Source organism: Hypomesus transpacificus, chromosome 26 (assembly GCF_021917145.1).
Source record: "Hypomesus transpacificus isolate Combined female chromosome 26, fHypTra1, whole genome shotgun sequence".
Lineage (NCBI taxonomy): Eukaryota > Metazoa > Chordata > Actinopteri > Osmeriformes > Osmeridae > Hypomesus > Hypomesus transpacificus.
In genome coordinates, this window is record NC_061085.1 from 1,541,888 (window position 1) to 1,563,273 (window position 21,386).

At 50.8% G+C, this 21,386-nt stretch overlaps 1 pseudogene; it reads left to right on the forward strand.

Moving 5' to 3' along the window:
- Positions 1 to 16,816: 16,816 nt before the first annotated feature.
- On the forward strand, positions 16,817 to 18,650 carry LOC124487442 (annotated as a pseudogene).
- The last annotated feature ends 2,736 nt before the right edge of the window (positions 18,651 to 21,386 follow it).

A 21,386-nucleotide genomic window follows, 5' to 3' on the forward strand; every position in this document is an offset into this window, starting at 1 on the left:
GGCTGGATGGGCGCTCAGTTGTCCCACCGAGATGAGGAAGTCTCTTCTTCCAACCGGGATGGGGAAGTGCATTTCTCCAACAGAGACGATGGCTGGATGGCCGCTCATTTGTCCGGCCGAAATCAGGAAGTCTCTTCTTCCAACCGGGATGGGGAAGTGCATTTTTCCAACAGAGACGATGGGGGGAATGGGCGCTCATTTGTCCTACTGAGATGAGGAAGTATTTTCTTCCAACCGGGATGGGGAAGTGCATTTCAGCAAAAGAAACGACGGCTGGATGGGCGCTCAGTTGTCCCACCGAGATGAGGAAGTCTCTTCTTCCAATCGGGATGGGGAAGTGCATTTCTCCAACAGAGACGACGGCTGGATTGGCGCTCATTTGTCCGACCGAGATGAGGAAGTCTCTTCTTCCAACCGGGATGGGGAAGTGCATTTCTCCAACAGAAACGATGGGGGGGGGGGATGGGCGCTCATTTCCTCGACCGAGATGAGGAAGTCTCTTCTTCCAACCCGGATGGGGAAGTTAATTTCTCCAACAGAGACGACGGCTGGATGGGTGCTCATTTCCTCGACCGAGATGAGGAAGTCTCTTCTTCCAACCGGGATGGGGAAGTGCATTTCTCGAACAGAGACGATGGCTGGATGGCCGCTCATTTGTCCCACTGAGATGAGGAAGTCTCTTCTTCCAACCGGGATGGGGAAGTGCATTTCTCCAACAGAGTCGTCGGCTGGAAGGGCGCTCATTTGTCCGACCGGGATGAGGAAGTCTCTTCTTCCAACCCGGATGGGGAAGTGCATTTCTCCAACACAAACGACGGCTGGATGGGCGCTCATTTCCTCGACCGAGATGAGCAAGTCTCTTCTTCCAACCGGGATGGGGAAGTGCATTTCTCCAACAGAAACGATGGGGGGGGGTGGGCGCTCATTTGCTCGACCGAGATGAGGAAGTCTCTTCTTCCAACCGGGATGGGGAAGTGCATTTCTCCAACAGAGACGACGGCTGGATGGACGCTCATTTGTCCGACCGAGATGAGGAAGTCTCTTCTTCCAACCGGGATGGGGAAGTGCATTTCTCCAACAGAGACGAAGGCTGGATGGACGCTCATTTGTCCGACCGAGATGAGGAAGTCTCTTCTTCCAACCCGGATGGGGAAGTGCATTTCTCCAACAGAGACGATGGCTGGATGGCCGCTCATTTTTCCGACCGAGATCAGGGAGTCTCTTCTTCCAACCGGGATGGGGAAGTGCATTTCTCCAACAGAGACGATGGGGGGAATGGGCGCTCATTTGTCCTACTGAGATGAGGAAGTATTTTCTTCCAACCGGGATGGGGAAGTGCATTTCAGCAAAAGAAACGACGGCTGGATGGGCGCTCAGTTGTCCCACCGAGATGAGGAAGTCTCTTCTTCCAACCGGGATGGGGAAGTGCATTTCAGCGAAAGAGACGACGGCTGGATGGGCGCTCAGTTGTCCGACCGAGATGAGGAAGTTTCTTCTTCCAATAAGGATGGGGAAGTGCATTTCTCCAACAGAGACGACGGCTGGATGGGCGCTCATTTGTCCGACCGGGATGAGGAAGTCTCTTCTTCCAACCCGGATGGGGAAGTGCATTTCTCCAACACAAACGACGGCTGGATGGGCGCTCATTTCCTCGACCGAGATGAGCAAGTCTCTTCTTCCAACCGGGATGGGGAAGTGCATTTCTCCAACAGAAACGATGGGGGGGGGTGGGCGCTCATTTGCTCGACCGAGATGAGGAAGTTTCTTCTTCCAACCGGGATGGGGAAGTGCATTTCTCCAACAGAGACGACGGCTGGATGGACGCTCATTTGTCCGACCGAGATGAGGAAGTCTCTTCTTCCAACCGGGATGGGGAAGTGCATTTCTCCAACAGAGACGAAGGCTGGATGGACGCTCATTTGTCCGACCGAGATGAGGAAGTCTCTTCTTCCAACCCGGATGGGGAAGTGCATTTCTCCAACAGAGACGATGGCTGGATGGCCGCTCATTTTTCCGACCGAGATCAGGGAGTCTCTTCTTCCAACCGGGATGGGGAAGTGCATTTCTCCAACAGAGACGATGGGGGGAATGGGCGCTCATTTGTCCTACTGAGATGAGGAAGTATTTTCTTCCAACCGGGATGGGGAAGTGCATTTCAGCAAAAGAAACGACGGCTGGATGGGCGCTCAGTTGTCCCACCGAGATGAGGAAGTCTCTTCTTCCAACCGGGATGGGAAGTGCATTTCTCCAACAGAGACGACGGCTGGATTGGCGCTCATTTGTCCGACCGAGATGAGAAAATCTCTTCTTCCAACCGGGATGGGGAAGTGCATTTCAGCGAAAGAGACGACGGCTGGATGGGCGCTCAGTTGTCCAACCGAGATGAGGAAGTCTCTTCTTCCAACCGGGATGGGGAAGTGCATTTCTCCAACAGAAACGATGGGGGTGGGGGGATTGGCGCTCATTTGTCCTACCGAGATGAGAAAATCTCTTCCAACCGGGATGGGGAAGTGCATTTCAGCGAAAGAGACGACGGCTGGATGGGCGCTCAGTTGTCCGACCGAGATGAGGAAGTTTCTTCTTCCAATAAGGATGGGGAAGTGCATTTCTCCAACAGAGACGATGGCTGGATGGGCGCTCATTTGTCCGACCGAGATGAGGAAGTCTCTTCTTCCAACCGGGATGGGGAAGTGCATTTCTCCAACAGAGACGATGGGGGGAATGGGCGCTCATTTGTCCTACTGAGATGAGGAAGTATTTTATTCCAACCGGGATGGGGAAGTGCATTTCAGCAAAAGAAACGACGGCTGGATGGGCGCTCAGTTGTCCCACCGAGATGAAGAAGTCTCTTCTTCCAATCGGGATGGGGAAGTGCATTTCTCCAACAGAGACGACGGCTGGATTGGCGCTCATTTGTCCGACCGAGATGAGAAAATCTCTTCTTCCAACCGGGATGGGGAAGTGCATTTCAGCGAAAGAGACGACGGCTGGATGGGAGCTCAGTTGTCCCACCGAGATGAGGAAGTCTCTTCTTCCAACCGGGATGGGGAAGTGCATTTCTCCAACAGAAACGATGGGGGTGGGGGGATGGGCACTCATTTGTCCTACCGAGATGAGAAAATCTCTTCTTCCAACCGGGATGGGGAAGTGCATTTCAGCGAAAGAGACGACGGCTGGATGGGCGCTCATTTGTCCGACCGAGATGAGGAAGTCTCTTCTTCCAACCGGGATGGGGAAGTGCATTTCTCCAACAGAGACGATGGCTGGATGGCCGCTCATTTGTCCGACCGAGATCAGGAAGTCTCTTCTTCAAACCGGGATGGGGAAGTGCATTTCTCCAACAGAGACGATGGGGGGAATGGGCGCTCATTTGTCCTACTGAGATGAGGAAGTATTTTCTTCCAACCGGGATGGGGAAGTGCATTTCAGCAAAAGAAACGACGGCTGGATGGGCGCTCAGTTGTCCCACCGAGATGAGGAAGTCTCTTCTTCCAACCGGGATGGGGAAGTGCATTTCTCCAACAGAGACGATGGCTGGATGGGCGCTCATTTGTCCGACCGAGATGAGGAAGTCTCTTCTTCCAACCGGGATGGGGAAGTGCATTTCTCCAACAGAGACGATGGGGGGAATGGGCGCTCATTTGTCCTACTGAGATGAGGAAGTATTTTCTTCCAACCGGGATGGGGAAGTGCATTTCAGCAAAAGAAACGACGGCTGGATGGGCGCTCAGTTGTCCCACCGAGATGAGGAAGTCTCTTCTTCCAATCGGGATGGGGAAGTGCATTTCTCCAACAGAGACGACGGCTGGATTGGCGCTCATTTGTCCGACCGAGATGAGAAAATCTCTTCTTCCAACCGGGATGGGGAAGTGCATTTCAGCGAAAGAGACGACGGCTGGATGGGCGCTCAGTTGTCCAACCGAGATGAGGAAGTCTCTTCTTCCAACCGGGATGGGGAAGTGCATTTCTCCAACAGAAACGATGGGGGTGGGCACTCATTTGTCCTACCGAGATGAGAAAATCTCTTCTTCCAACCGGGATGGGGAAGTGCATTTCAGCGAAAGAGACGACGGTTGGATGGGCGCTCAGTTGTCCGACCGAGATGAGGAAGTTTCTTCTTCCAATAAGGATGGGGAAGTGCATTTCTCCAACAGAGACGATGGGGGGAATGGGCGCTCATTTGTCCTACTGAGATGAGGAAGTATTTTCTTCCAACCGGGATGGGGAAGTGCATTTCAGCAAAAGAAACGACGGCTGGATGGGCGCTCAGTTGTCCCACCGAGATGAGGAAGTCTCTTCTTCCAATCGGGATGGGGAAGTGCATTTCTCCAACAGAGACGACGGCTGGATTGGCGCTCATTTGTCCGACCGAGATGAGAAAATCTCTTCTTCCAACCGGGATGGGGAAGTGCATTTCAGCGAAAGAGACGACGGCTGGATGGGCGCTCAGTTGTCCAACCGAGATGAGGAAGTCTCTTCTTCCAACCGGGATGGGGAAGTGCATTTCTCCAACAGAAACGATGGGGGTGGGCACTCATTTGTCCTACCGAGATGAGAAAATCTCTTCTTCCAACCGGGATGGGGAAGTGCATTTCAGCGAAAGAGACGACGGTTGGATGGGCGCTCAGTTGTCCGACCGAGATGAGGAAGTTTCTTCTTCCAATAAGGATGGGGAAGTGCATTTCTCCAACAGAGACGACGGCTGGATGGGCGCTCATTTGTCCGACCGAGATGAGGAAGTCTCTTCTTCCAACCGGGATGGGGAAGTGCATTTCTACAACAGAGACGATGGGGGGAATGGGCGCTCATTTGTCCTACTGAGATGAGGAAGTATTTTCTTCCAACCGGGATGGGGAAGTGCATTTCAGCAAAAGAAACAACGGCTGGATGGGCGCTCAGTTGTCCCACCGAGATGAGAAAATCTCTTCTTCCAACCGGGATGGGGAAGTGCATTTCAGCGAAAGAGACGACGGCTGGATGGGCGCTCAGTTGTCCGACCGAGATGAGGAAGTTTCTTCTTCCAATAAGGATGGGGAAGTGCATTTCTCCAACAGAGACGATGGCTGGATGGGCGCTCATTTGTCCGACCGAGATGAGGAAGTCTCTTCTTCCAACCGGGATGGGGAAGTGCATTTCTCCAACAGAGACGATGGGGGGAATGGGCGCTCATTTGTCCTACTGAGATGAGGAAGTATTTTCTTCCAACCGGGATGGGGAAGTGCATTTCAGCAAAAGAAACGACGGCTGGATGGGCGCTCAGTTGTCCCACCGAGATGAGGAAGTCTCTTCTTCCAATCGGGATGGGGAAGTGCATTTCTCCAACAGAGACGACGGCTGGATTGGCGCTCATTTGTCCGACCGAGATGAGAAAATCTCTTCTTCCAACCGGGATGGGGAAGTGCATTTCAGCGAAAGAGACGACGGCTGGATGGGCGCTCAGTTGTCCAACCGAGATGAGGAAGTCTCTTCTTCCAACCGGGATGGGGAAGTGCATTTCTCCAACAGAAACGATGGGGGTGGGGGGATGGGCACTCATTTGTCCTACCGAGATGAGAAAATCTCTTCTTCCAACCGGGATGGGGAAGTGCATTTCAGCGAAAGAGACGACGGCTGGATGGGCGCTCGGTTGTCCGACCGAGATGAGGAAGTTTCTTCTTCCAATAAGGATGGGGAAGTGCATTTCTCCAACAGAGACGACGGCTGGATGGGCGCTCATTTGTCCGACCGAGATGAGGAAGTCTCTTCTTCCAACCGGGATGGGGAAGTGCATTTCTCCAACAGAGACGATGGGGGGATGGGCACTCATTTGTCCTACCGAGATGAGGAAGTTTCTTCTTCCAATAAGGATGGGGAAGTGCATTTCAGCGAAAGAGACGACGGTTGGATGGGCGCTCAGTTGTCCGACCGAGATGAGGAAGTCTCTTCTTCCAACCGGGATGGGGAAGTGCATTTCTACAACAGAGACGACGGGGGGAATGGGCGCTCATTTGTCCTACTGAGATGAGGAAGTATTTTCTTCCAACCGGGATGGGGAAGTGCATTTCAGCAAAAGAAACAACGGCTGGATGGGCGCTCAGTTGTCCCACCGAGATGAGAAAATCTCTTCTTCCAACCGGGATGGGGAAGTGCATTTCAGCGAAAGAGACGACGGCTGGATGGGCGCTCAGTTGTCCGACCGAGATGAGGAAGTTTCTTCTTCCAATAAGGATGGGGAAGTGCATTTCTCCAACAGAGACGACGGCTGGATGGGCGCTCATTTGTCCGACCGAGATGAGGAAGTCTCTTCTTCCAACCGGGATGGGGAAGTGCATTTCTCCAACAGAGACGATGGCTGGATGGCCGCTCATTTGTCCGACCGAGATCAGGAAGTCTCTTCTTCCAACCGGGATGGGGAAGTGCATTTCTCCAACAGAGACGATGGGGGGAATGGGCGCTCATTTGTCCTACTGAGATGAGGAAGTATTTTCTTCCAACCGGGATGGGGAAGTGCATTTCAGCAAAAGAAACGACGGCTGGATGGGCGCTCAGTTGTCCCACCGAGATGAGGAAGTCTCTTCTTCCAATCGGGATGGGGAAGTGCATTTCTCCAACAGAGACGACGGCTGGATTGGCGCTCATTTGTCCGACCGAGATGAGGAAATCTCTTCTTCCAACCGGGATGGGGAAGTGCATTTCAGCGAAAGAGACGACGGCTGGATGGGCGCTCAGTTGTCCAACCGAGATGAGAAAGTCTCTTCTTCCAACCGGGATGGGGAAGTGCATTTCTCCAACAGAAACGATGGGGGTGGGGGGATGGGCACTCATTTGTCCTACCGAGATGAGAAAATCTCTTCTTCCAACCGGGATGGGGAAGTGCATTTCAGCGAAAGAGACGACGGCTGGATGGGCGCTCGGTTGTCCGACCGAGATGAGGAAGTTTCTTCTTCCAATAAGGATGGGGAAGTGCATTTCTCCAACAGAGACGACGGCTGGATGGGCGCTCATTTGTCCGACCGAGATGAGGAAGTCTCTTCTTCCAACCGGGATGGGGAAGTGCATTTCTCCAACAGAGACGATGGGGGGATGGGCACTCATTTGTCCTACCGAGATGAGAAAATCTCTTCTTCCAACCGGGATGGGGAAGTGCATTTCAGCGAAAGAGACGACGGTTGGATGGGCGCTCAGTTGTCCGACCGAGATGAGGAAGTTTCTTCTTCCAATAAGGATGGGGAAGTGCATTTCTCCAACTGAGACGACGGCTGGATGGGCGCTCATTTGTCCGACCGAGATGAGGAAGTCTCTTCTTCGAACCGGGATGGGGAAGTGCATTTCTACAACAGAGACGATGGGGGGAATGGGCGCTCATTTGTCCTACTGAGATGAGGAAGTATTTTCTTCCAACCGGGATGGGGAAGTGCATTTCAGCAAAAGAAACGACGGCTGGATGGGCGCTCAGTTGTCCCACCGAGATGAGGAAGTCTCTTCTTCCAATCGGGATGGGGAAGTGCATTTCTCCAACAGAGACGACGGCTGGATTGGCGCTCATTTGTCCGACCGAGATGAGAAAATCTCTTCTTCCAACCGGGATGGGGAAGTGCATTTCAGCGAAAGAGACGACGGCTGGATGGGCGCTCAGTTGTCCAACCGAGATGAGGAAGTCTCTTCTTCCAACCGGGATGGGGAAGTGCATTTCTCCAACAGAAACGATGGGGGTGGGGGGATGGGCACTCATTTGTCCTACCGAGATGAGAAAATCTCTTCTTCCAACCGGGATGGGGAAGTGCATTTCAGCGAAAGAGACGACGGCTGGATGGGCGCTCGGTTGTCCGACCGAGATGAGGAAGTTTCTTCTTCCAATAAGGATGGGGAAGTGCATTTCTCCAACAGAGACGACGGCTGGATGGGCGCTCATTTGTCCGACCGAGATGAGGAAGTCTCTTCTTCCAACCGGGATGGGGAAGTGCATTTCTCCAACAGAGACGATGGGGGGATGGGCACTCATTTGTCCTACCGAGATGAGGAAGTTTCTTCTTCCAATAAGGATGGGGAAGTGCATTTCAGCGAAAGAGACGACGGTTGGATGGGCGCTCAGTTGTCCGACCGAGATGAGGAAGTCTCTTCTTCCAACCGGGATGGGGAAGTGCATTTCTACAACAGAGACGACGGGGGGAATGGGCGCTCATTTGTCCTACTGAGATGAGGAAGTATTTTCTTCCAACCGGGATGGGGAAGTGCATTTCAGCAAAAGAAACAACGGCTGGATGGGCGCTCAGTTGTCCCACCGAGATGAGAAAATCTCTTCTTCCAACCGGGATGGGGAAGTGCATTTCAGCGAAAGAGACGACGGCTGGATGGGCGCTCAGTTGTCCGACCGAGATGAGGAAGTTTCTTCTTCCAATAAGGATGGGGAAGTGCATTTCTCCAACAGAGACGACGGCTGGATGGGCGCTCATTTGTCCGACCGAGATGAGGAAGTCTCTTCTTCCAACCGGGATGGGGAAGTGCATTTCTCCAACAGAGACGATGGCTGGATGGCCGCTCATTTGTCCGACCGAGATCAGGAAGTCTCTTCTTCCAACCGGGATGGGGAAGTGCATTTCTCCAACAGAGACGATGGGGGGAATGGGCGCTCATTTGTCCTACTGAGATGAGGAAGTATTTTCTTCCAACCGGGATGGGGAAGTGCATTTCAGCAAAAGAAACGACGGCTGGATGGGCGCTCAGTTGTCCCACCGAGATGAGGAAGTCTCTTCTTCCAATCGGGATGGGGAAGTGCATTTCTCCAACAGAGACGACGGCTGGATTGGCGCTCATTTGTCCGACCGAGATGAGGAAATCTCTTCTTCCAACCGGGATGGGGAAGTGCATTTCAGCGAAAGAGACGACGGCTGGATGGGCGCTCAGTTGTCCAACCGAGATGAGAAAGTCTCTTCTTCCAACCGGGATGGGGAAGTGCATTTCTCCAACAGAAACGATGGGGGTGGGGGGATGGGCACTCATTTGTCCTACCGAGATGAGAAAATCTCTTCTTCCAACCGGGATGGGGAAGTGCATTTCAGCGAAAGAGACGACGGCTGGATGGGCGCTCGGTTGTCCGACCGAGATGAGGAAGTTTCTTCTTCCAATAAGGATGGGGAAGTGCATTTCTCCAACAGAGACGACGGCTGGATGGGCGCTCATTTGTCCGACCGAGATGAGGAAGTCTCTTCTTCCAACCGGGATGGGGAAGTGCATTTCTCCAACAGAGACGATGGGGGGATGGGCACTCATTTGTCCTACCGAGATGAGAAAATCTCTTCTTCCAACCGGGATGGGGAAGTGCATTTCAGCGAAAGAGACGACGGTTGGATGGGCGCTCAGTTGTCCGACCGAGATGAGGAAGTTTCTTCTTCCAATAAGGATGGGGAAGTGCATTTCTCCAACAGAGACGACGGCTGGATGGGCGCTCATTTGTCCGACCGAGATGAGGAAGTCTCTTCTTCGAACCGGGATGGGGAAGTGCATTTCTACAACAGAGACGATGGGGGGAATGGGCGCTCATTTGTCCTACTGAGATGAGGAAGTATTTTCTTCCAACCGGGATGGGGAAGTGCATTTCAGCAAAAGAAACAACGGCTGGATGGGCGCTCAGTTGTCCCACCGAGATGAGAAAATCTCTTCTTCCAACCGGGATGGGGAAGTGCATTTCAGCGAAAGAGACGACGGCTGGATGGGCGCTCAGTTGTCCGACCGAGATGAGGAAGTTTCTTCTTCCAATAAGGATGGGGAAGTGCATTTCTCCAACAGAGACGAGGGCTGGATGGGCGCTCATTTGTCCGACCGAGATGAGGAAGTCTCTTCTTCCAACCGGGATGGGGAAGTGCATTTCTCCAACAGAGACGATGGCTGGATGGCCGCTCATTTGTCCGACCGAGATCAGGAAGTCTCTTCTTCCAACCGGGATGGGGAAGTGCATTTCTCCAACAGAGACGATGGGGGGAATGGGCGCTCATTTGTCCTACTGAGATGAGGAAGTATTTTCTTCCAACCGGGATGGGGAAGTGCATTTCAGCAAAAGAAACGACGGCTGGATGGGCGCTCAGTTGTCCCACCGAGATGAGGAAGTCTCTTCTTCCAATCGGGATGGGGAAGTGCATTTCTCCAACAGAAACGATGGGGGTGGGGGGATGGGCACTCATTTGTCCTACCGAGATGAGAAAATCTCTTCTTCCAACCGGGATGGGGAAGTGCATTTCAGCGAAAGAGACGACGGTTGGATGGGCGCTCAGTTGTCCGACCGAGATGAGGAAGTTTCTTCTTCCAATAAGGATGGGGAAGTGCATTTCTCCAACAGAGACGACGGCTGGATGGGCGCTCATTTGTCCGACCGAGATGAGGAAGTCTCTTCTTCCAACCGGGATGGGGAAGTGCATTTCTACAACAGAGACGATGGGGGGAATGGGCGCTCATTTGTCCTACTGAGATGAGGAAGTATTTTCTTCCAACCGGGATGGGGAAGTGCATTTCAGCAAAAGAAACAACGGCTGGATGGGCGCTCAGTTGTCCCACCGAGATGAGAAAATCTCTTCTTCCAACCGGGATGGGGAAGTGCATTTCAGCGAAAGAGACGACGGCTGGATGGGCGCTCCGTTGTCCGACCGAGATGAGGAAGTTTCTTCTTCCAATAAGGATGGGGAAGTGCATTTCTCCAACAGAGACGATGGCTGGATGGGCGCTCATTTGTCCGACCGAGATGAGGAAGTCTCTTCTTCCAACCGGGATGGGGAAGTGCATTTCTCCAACAGAGACGATGGGGGGAATGGGCGCTCATTTGTCCTACTGAGACGAGGAAGTATTTTCTTCCAACCGGGATGGGGAAGTGCATTTCAGCAAAAGAAACGACGGCTGGATGGGCGCTCAGTTGTCCCACCGAGATGAGGAAGTCTCTTCTTCCAATCGGGATGGGGAAGTGCATTTCTCCAACAGAGACGACGGCTGGATTGGCGCTCATTTGTCCGACCGAGATGAGAAAATCTCTTCTTCCAACCGGGATGGGGAAGTGCATTTCAGCGAAAGAGACGACGGCTGGATGGGCGCTCAGTTGTCCAACCGAGATGAGGAAGTCTCTTCTTCCAACCGGGATGGGGAAGTGCATTTCTCCAACAGAAACGATGGGGGTGGGGGGATGGGCACTCATTTGTCCTACCGAGATGAGAAAATCTCTTCTTCCAACCGGGATGGGGAAGTGCATTTCAGCGAAAGAGACGACGGCTGGATGGGCGCTCGGTTGTCCGACCGAGATGAGGAAGTTTCTTCTTCCAATAAGGATGGGGAAGTGCATTTCTCCAACAGAGACGACGGCTGGATGGGCGCTCATTTGTCCGACCGAGATGAGGAAGTCTCTTCTTCCAACCGGGATGGGGAAGTGCATTTCTCCAACAGAGACGATGGCTGGATGGCCGCTCATTTGTCCGACCGAGATCAGGAAGTCTCTTCTTCCAACCGGGATGGGGAAGTGCATTTCTCCAACAGAGACGATGGGGGGAATGGGCGCTCATTTGTCCTACTGAGATGAGGAAGTATTTTCTTCCAACCGGGATGGGGAAGTGCATTTCAGCAAAAGAGACGACGGCTGGATGGGCGCTCGGTTGTCCGACCGAGATGAGGAAGTTTCTTCTTCCAATAAGGATGGGGAAGTGCATTTCTCCAACAGAGACGACGGCTGGATGGGCGCTCATTTGTCCGACCGAGATGAGGAAGTCTCTTCTTCCAACCGGGATGGGGAAGTGCATTTCTCCAACAGAGACGATGGCTGGATGGCCGCTCATTTTTCCGACCGAGATCAGGAAGTCTCTTCTTCCAACCGGGATGGGGAAGTGCATTTCTCCAACAGAGACGATGGGGGGAATGGGCGCTCATTTGTCCTACTGAGATGAGGAAGTATTTTCTTCCAACCGGGATGGGGAAGTGCATTTCAGCAAAAGAAACGACGGCTGGATGGGCGCTCAGTTGTCCCACCGAGATGAGGAAGTCTCTTCTTCCAATCGGGATGGGGAAGTGCATTTCTCCAACAGAGACGACGGCTGGATTGGCGCTCATTTGTCCGACCGAGATGAGGAAGTCTCTTCTTCCAACCGGGATGGGGAAGTGCATTTCTCTAACAGAAACGATGGGGGGGGGGATGGGCGCTCATTTCCTCGACCGAGATGAGGAAGTCTCTTCTTCCAACCCGGATGGGGAAGTTAATTTCTCCAACAGAGACGACGGCTGGATGGGTGCTCATTTCCTCGACCGAGATGAGGAAGTCTCTTCTTCCAACCGGGATGGGGAAGTGCATTTCTCGAACAGAGACGATGGCTGGATGGCCGCTCATTTGTCCCACTGAGATGAGGAAGTCTCTTCTTCCAACCGGGATGGGGAAGTGCATTTCTCCAACAGAGACGTCGGCTGGAAGGGCGCTCATTTGTCCGACCGGGATGAGGAAGTCTCTTCTTCCAACCCGGATGGGGAAGTGCATTTCTCCAACACAAACGACGGCTGGATGGGCACTCATTTCCTCGACCGAGATGAGCAAGTCTCTTCTTCCAACCGGGATGGGGAAGTGCATTTCTCCAACAGAGACGATGGGGGGAATGGGCGCTCATTTGTCCTACTGAGATGAGGAAGTATTTTCTTCCAACCGGGATGGGGAAGTGCATTTCAGCAAAAGAAACGACGGCTGGATGGGCGCTCAGTTGTCCCACCGAGATGAGGAAGTCTCTTCTTCCAACCGGGATGGGGAAGTGCATTTCTCCAACAGAAACGATGGGGGTGGGGGGATGGGCGCTCATTTGTCCTACCGAGATGAGAAAATCTCTTCTTCCAACCGGGATGGGGAAGTGCATTTCAGCGAAAGAGACGACGGCTGGATGGGCGCTCAGTTGTCCGACCGAGATGAGGAAGTTTCTTCTTCCAATAAGGATGGGGAAGTGCATTTCTCCAACAGAGACGATGGCTGGATGGGCGCTCATTTGTCCGACCGAGATGAGGAAGTCTCTTCTTCCAACCGGGATGGGGAAGTGCATTTCTCCAACAGAGACGATGGGGGGAATGGGCGCTCATTTGTCCTACTGAGATGAGGAAGTATTTTCTTCCAACCGGGATGGGGAAGTGTATTTCAGCAAAAGAAACGACGGCTGGATGGGCGCTCAGTTGTCCCACCGAGATGCGGAAGTCTCTTCTTCCAATCGGGATGGGGAAGTGCATTTCTCCAACAGAGACGACGGCTGGATTGGCGCTCATTTGTCCGACCGAGATGAGAAAATCTCTTCTTCCAACCGGGATGGGGAAGTGCATTTCAGCGAAAGAGACGACGGCTGGATGGGCGCTCAGTTGTCCAACCGAGATGAGGAAGTCTCTTCTTCCAACCGGGATGGGGAAGTGCATTTCTCCAACAGAAACGATGGGGGTGGGGGGATGGGCACTCATTTGTCCTACCGAGATGAGAAAATCTCTTCTTCCAACCGGGATGGGGAAGTGCATTTCAGCGAAAGAGACGACGGCTGGATGGGCGCTCAGTTGTCCGACCGAGATGAGGAAGTCTCTTCTTCCAACCGGGATGGGGAAGTGCATTTCTCCAACAGAGACGATGGCTGGATGGCCGCTCATTTGTCCAACCGAGATCAGGAAGTCTCTTCTTCCAACCGGGATGGGGAAGTGCATTTCTCCAACAGAGACGATGGGGGGAATGGGCGCTCATTTGTCCTACAAGAGATGAGGAAGTATTTTCTTCCAACCGGGATGGGGAAGTAAATTTCTCCAACAGAGACGATGGGGGGAATGGGCGCTCATTTGTCCTACTGAGATGAGGAAGTATTTTCTTCCAACCGGGATGGGGAAGTGCATTTCAGCAAAAGAAACGACGGCTGGATGGGCGCTCAGTTGTCCCACCGAGATGAGGAAGTCTCTTCTTCCAACCGGGATGGGGAAGTGCATTTCTCCAACAGAAACGATGGGGGGATGGGCGCTCATTTGTCCTACCAAGATGAGAAAATCTCTTCTTCCAACCGGGATGGGGAAGTGCATTTCAGCGAAAGAGACGACGGCTGGATGGGCACTCAGTTGTCCGACCGAGATGAGGAAGTTTCTTCTTCCAATAAGGATGGGGAAGTGCATTTCTCCAACAGAAACGATGGCTGGATGGGCGCTCATTTGTCCGACCGAGATGAGGAAGTCTCTTCTTCCAACCGGGATGGGGAAGTGCATTTCTCCAACAGAGACGATGGGGGGAATGGGCGCTCATTTGTCCTACTGAGATGAGGAAGTATTTTCTTCCAACCGGGATGGGGAAGTGCATTTCAGCAAAAGAAACGACGGCTGGATGGGCGCTCAGTTGTCCCACCGAGATGAGAAAATCTCTTCTTCCAACCGGGATGGGGAAGTGCATTTCAGCGAAAGAGACGACGGCTGGATGGGCGCTCAGTTGTCCGACCGAGATGAGGAAGTTTCTTCTTCCAATAAGGATGGGGAAGTGCATTTCTCCAACAGAGACGATGGCTGGATGGGCGCTCATTTGTCCGACCGAGATGAGGAAGTCTCTTCTTCCAACCGGGATGGGGAAGTGCATTTCTCCAACAGAGACGATGGGGGGAATGGGCGCTCATTTGTCCTACTGAGATGAGGAAGTATTTTCTTCCAACCGGGATGGGGAAGTGCATTTCAGCAAAAGAAACGACGGCTGGATGGGCGCTCAGTTGTCCCACCGAGATGAGGAAGTCTCTTCTTCCAATCGGGATGGGGAAGTGCATTTCTCCAACAGAGACGACGGCTGGATTGGCGCTCATTTGTCCGACCGAGATGAGGAAGTCTCTTCTTCCAACCGGGATGGGGAAGTGCATTTCTCTAACAGAAACGATGGGGGGGGGGATGGGCGCTCATTTCCTCGACAGAGATGAGGAAGTCTCTTCTTCCAACCCGGATGGGGAAGTTAATTTCTCCAACAGAGACGACGGCTGGATGGGTGCTCATTTCCTCGACCGAGATGAGGAAGTCTCTTCTTCCAACCGGGATGGGGAAGTGCATTTCTCGAACAGAGACGATGGCTGGATGGCCGCTCATTTGTCCCACTGAGATGAGGAAGTCTCTTCTTCCAACCGGGATGGGGAAGTGCATTTCTCCAACAGAGACGTCGGCTGGAAGGGCGCTCATTTGTCCGACCGGGATGAGGAAGTCTCTTCTTCCAACCCGGATGGGGAAGTGCATTTCTCCAACACAAACGACGGCTGGATGGGCGCTCATTTCCTCGACCGAGATGAGCAAGTCTCTTCTTCCAACCGGGATGGGGAAGTGCATTTCTCCAACAGAGACGATGGGGGGAATTGGCGCTCATTTGTCCTACTGAGATGAGGAAGTATTTTCTTCCAACCGGGATGGGGAAGTGCATTTCAGCAAAAGAAACGACGGCTGGATGGGCGCTCAGTTGTCCCACCGAGATGAGGAAGTCTCTTCTTCCAACCGGGATGGGGAAGTGCATTTCTCCAACAGAAACGATGGGGGTGGGGGGATGGGCGCTCATTTGTCCTACCGAGATGAGAAAATCTCTTCTTCCAACCGGGATGGGGAAGTGCATTTCAGCAAAAGAAACGACGGCTGGATGGGCGCTCAGTTGTCCCACCGAGATGAGGAAGTCTCTTCTTCCAACCGGGATGGGGAAGTGCATTTCTCCAACAGAAACGATGGGGGTGGGGGGATGGGCGCTCATTTGTCCTACCGAGATGAGAAAATCTCTTCTTCCAACCGGGATGGGGAAGTGCATTTCAGCGAAAGAGACGACGGCTGGATGGGCGCTCAGTTGTCCGACCGAGATGAGGAAGTCTCTTCTTCCAACCGGGATGCGGAAGTGCATTTCTCCAACAGAGACGACGGCTGGATGGACGCTCATTTGTCCGACCGAGATGAGGAAGTCTCTTCTTCCAACCGGGATGGGGAAGTGGATTTCTCCAACAGAGACGAAGGCTGGATGGACGCTCATTTGTCCGACCGAGATGAGGAAGTCTCTTCTTCCAACCCGGATGGGGAAGTGCATTTCTCCAACAGAGACGACGGTTTGATGGACGCTCATTTGTCCGACCGAGATGAGGAAGTCTCTTCTTCCAACCGGGATGGGGAAGTGCATTTCTCCAACAGAGACGACGGCTGGATGGGCGCTCATTTCCTCGACCGAGATGAGGAAGTCTCTTCTTCCAACCCGGATGGGGAAGTGCATTTCTCCAACAGAGACGACGGCTGGATGGACGCTCATTTCCTCGACTGAGATGAGGAAGTCTCTTCTTCCAACCGGGATGGGGAAGTGCATTTCTCGAACAGAGACGATGGCTGGATGGCCGCTCATTTGTCCCACTGAGATGAGGAAGTCTCTTCTTCCAACCGGGATGGGGAAGTGCATTTTTCCAACAGAGACGTCGGCTGGAAGGGCGCTCATTTGTCCGACCGGGATGAGGAAGTTTCTTCTTCCAACCCGGATGGGGAAGTGCATTTCTCCAACACAAACAACGTCTGGATGGGCGCTCATTTGTCCCACTGAGATGAGGAAGTCTCTTCTTCCAACCGGGATGGGGAAGTTTATTTCTCCAACAGAGACGATGGGGGGGTATGGGCACTCATTTGTTCGACCGATTTGAGGAAGTGTATTTCCCCCAACACGGATAAGAAAGTGCATTTTCTCCAACCGAGAGACACGAGGAAGTGTATTCCTCCTACCAAGACTTGTATGGGCTCTGGGGGTGAATGGGAGAGAGATATTAAACTCCACTGAAGGGAGAAGTGTACTCAGCGCCGCTCCGCTCAGCAGAGGAGACAGAGACCCAGGCTCCGCTCAATCATGTCCTACTTTGAGGTATGCGGCAAGGTCTCATTCAGATTTCTTGTTGTTGTATTTACGTATATATGATTTGTACGTGTACATTGAAGGTCATTTTACAACTGCTGCTCCCCAATGGAAGGTCCCACACAGGTCCTCACAATGTGGCAGGTCTGTCTAGTTCATTGGGGTCTTTGAAATCTATCTTTAGATAAAGGATATTTATAAAAAGGACAAAAGATAAAGGAAAGTTGTTCTTAGCAAACAGAAAGATGAATGTCCAACTTAAAAAGTCTGTCTCTCTCTCCCTCCCTACAGCATATTGCGTTTGACCATGACATAAACGACACTGGTTCTGGCGACTTGGGGCTGACCCTGGAGGATCCGTGTGACCCGGATCAAGTGATAACCCCTGACCTCCAGTGAGTGTTCCTCCCTGTGGTGTATGGCTTCATCTTTGTCCTGGGCATCACTGGGAACGGCCTGGTGGTGATGGTGCTTGGCTGCCAGCACAGGTGAGCATAAAGATGGATAATGAAGACAATGACAAAGATGTTATAGTAGTTTAGTTCATTAGTAAGTTTAGTGAGTTACTTTGTACATTTTTATCTTTTGAAAAAGAAAGAACGAAAGATCCTTATACATTTGTTTATTATATGCACCTACCTGTCACAGTAAATTTATTTGTGTGAACACATTACACAACATGGCGGATAAAACACATTCTGATGTAAAAGATGACACACACACACACACACAGAGGGGTTTTTCTCTGATTGTCCCCAGGTCAAAATGGAGTCTGACAGATCGCTACCGGCTGCACCTCTCTGCTGCCGATCTTCTCTTTGTGCTGACGCTCCCGCACTGGGCAGGGGATGCCGCACTGATGGACTGGCGATTTGGATTAGGCACTTGCGTGGCCGTGCACGTCATCTACACAGTGAACCTGTATGGGAGTGTGCTCATCCTGGCCTTCATCAGTTTGGACCACTACCTAGCCATGGTCAAAGCAACAGACGCACACACCTCACACACGAGACAGCTACTGGCATGGAGACTGGTGTTTGTAGGTGAGCTACATCTCTAGCCTTATCCCTCTCTCTCTCTCACGTGCCCATGCCTCAGATGTACAGAGGTACATCTTTGCTTGTATTCTCCATCTCCTGATTTGACCACCGAATCTCCTCTTTGTCTCCCTTACCACCCCCCCCCCCCCCCCCCCCCCCCCCCCCCCCCCCTTCCTTTTCCAGGAGCCTGGTCGCCGGTGGCTCTTTTGGCCTTGTCAGACATAGTGTTTGCCAGGACTTGGGAAGCAGGAGATGGGACGATTGTGTGCCAGCGCTTATACCCAGCTGACAACGCTCCTCTCTGGGTGTCAGTGTTCCACCTGCAGCTGGTGTTGGTAGGCTTGGTGGTACCGGGCTTAGTTTTGCTGGTGTGTTACTGTGTCATCGTGTCCAGGCTGACCCGCAGAGGCCCTCTGCAGGGGCAGAGACAGAAGCGCAGAGCTGTCAGGACCACTGTGGCGTTGGTCATCTGCTTCTTCCTGTGTTGGCTCCCCTATGGTGCTGGCATCACAGTGGATGCCCTCATACGCCTAGAAGTCCTTCCCAGGGGCTGAAGTCTGGAGTTGGTGCTGGATTTGTGGCTCGCGGTGGCTGAACCAATGGCATTTGCCCACTGCTGTCTAAACCCGCTGCTTTATGCCTTCCTGGGGGCGGACTTCAAGAGGTCCGCCAGACGGGAGGACTCAACACTCGGTCGCCTCATCTCCCGTCTGAAGATTCCCCCTCCTAGACGCCCAGGAACCTCTACTACCAAATAGTCCGAGTCATTTAGTCAACACTCCAGCTAACAAAATATATGGCTGTGGATGTAGGTGTGGGTTGGATGAGGGTGTAAATGCTTTGTCCTATATATGAGAAGAGGGTAGTCTGCTGATCCATGACTTTGTCCCTTGTCTGAAAGATAAACTTTTCTGTAAATAGGGTTTGTGGGACACCACTGATGTTGTTGTTGTTTTTAAGTTTGTTTATATACAATAAAATGTCGAAATGAAATGTTCTCAATTTTTGTTCTTTTCTTTTTGTTTTTTTCTTACTCTTCCTGTCTCTTAGAGTTGTCAGTGTGTGTGTGTGCGCGTTAGTTTCAATTATTTTGGAGGTGTTCACCCTCCCTCCTTCCGTCGCTCCCTCCCAGTTAGTCCTGGTAGTCTGGGGATGTGTCTATATCACTGTCATCATCATCACACACCAACTATGACTCAACTTTGACTCATGATGGTTTCAAAAGCACTGAAACATTATATTGAGAATGAAACTAGGTTTCAGACTAGTGGCTTGGACCAGGTGTATGCTGGTCCTCCTGCTCCTCCTCCTCCTTATTTTAGAATAAACAAGGAGCAAAACACATTATTACAATGCCACATTAGTGGCGGTGTTGTAATACACAACGGGGACACGGCAGGGGGGTCACAAGGACCCGGAGACAGCGCGAGGGTGATGTAATAGACAACGACGCAGACAACATAGCTGTGGGTCACAACGAACCTGAGACAGCGAAAAGGATAAAGAAAATGTTTCACTCAGTTTTTTTATCATGAAAAGTTATCACAACAAAGCTATGGGACCCACAAAAGACACATACAAAACATTCAAACATAGCTTAAGGAATGGCTTATTGCCAATCAGGTATGCAAGCATTGATGTACTGTCTGCTTATATGTGTGTTTGTCGTGTTGATGTATGTCATGTGCCTTAGATGTATGTCATGTGCCTCATATGCGCTTCTACTGTAGGTACACTTTTCTGTTGCTTATATGTGAACTAGGTGTGTACGTTTCTGTATGTTTATAGACTTATTTTAACCGTAGTATGTTATTTGATATTTTGTAATTTTAGGCTGCCTTTAAACATCTGGCTGGGTACAGCAGATGAAAATTAGCCTCTCTGGCTAACTCTGGCTCACTTGCAGTTTTTTTTGCTGTTGATTGTCGCTGAAATAAATGAGAAATAAAAATAAATAAAATAAATAAACAGATATGTAGTGAAGCAAATGCACTTAATAACAATTAAATTAAATTGCTATAATTTTGCATACCTATAAATTATATAAACTACATATTTTTCTATACTCTTACAAGGCTATAACCTTTGTCGGAATGGCATTTGTGCAAGGGAGCCCTTGCAAGATATGCTGATGGAAAGCGAATTGCAGCCTTGAAAGGTAAGGAAAAAATTGCTGAATGCGCAGACATCAGAAATTGAATAGAAACCGGAGGAAAATAGTAGGGGTGGGAAAAAAATAATATTCGCATTTGAATCGCAATTCAGTCTTTTAGCGATTCACAAATGTCAAAAATCGTTGTATTTTTTTATTTTATAACAAGTTTACTTATATGCAAGAAGGACAATACATTTCAAGGTTTTGATGCATTGGGATATTGGGATTTTTTTCTTCAACACTTAACTGCCTATCACAGCCAAATAGAAACAGGTAAAACTAAACAGCAAACTGGAACCAAATGTAAGCATATACTGAATAAAACGTTGATAAAAAATCCTGAATCGAAGAAATCCTGAATATATATATTTTTCTTCTCTTTTTTATCGAATTGTGACCCCAAGAATAGATTCAAATCGTAAGGTACCAAAGATTCCCACCCCTAGAAAATAGTTTTGAACTATCTTTTCCCGGTGTGATTTTGGTAAAATACATATCTAGGATAAATCACGAAAGCAGGAACCTGGATTTTGGATCATTTAATTTACCCTGTGAAGGCGTGAAAAAGTCTAGAATCATTCAAGGGGAATTTCTATGCTAGAACATTCCAGGTATACCAACATTCAGATCTTCAGATCTACAGATGCATATCTTAGACTTTTTTCAGATTTCAATGTATGACACATCATTTGAAATCTTGCAAATATTACTGCACTTTCATAATCTGTAAAAAACTGAAATTGCCTTGAATGACATTGGTCCTTTTTCATCAGATTGTATCACATATAGGGGGCACCTGACGGCGGATATTTTGGCTCTCAATGGTTGGCTACGTGAGTGTAGTAGGGGTAAACCAATAGGAGCAGAGCCCCAATGGGGCTGAGCTCCACAACACAGAACAAGCCTACATGTCTATTGTCGCTCTGTTTGAAATAGGGTGGGACATAGACACAGAAGAGGGGTCAAATGGGTGAGTGGTTAGGGAATCAGGCTACCAATCAGAAGGTTGCCGGTTTGATTTGCAGCCGTGCCAAATTACTTTGTGTCCCTGGGCAAGGCACTTCACCCTACTTGCCTCTGGGAAATGTCCCTGTACTTACAGTAAGTCGGCTTACTGTAAGTACGGCTGCTAAATGACTAAATGTGAAGTGGAAAACTTTAATTTGCTATACAGAATGTAGATTCCAATCTGCAAATTAGCAGGTTGTTTTGGCATTAATCACATTTGCTTCTCTTTCTTGACAGCATTATGATTTCCAACATTAAACAAACTAATAACAACGTGTCTTCCAAAGGTTTATTCATTTACTGTTAAACTGTTTATGTTTATGTTTATGTTTACTGTTATTTTCAACAATAATATTTAGAA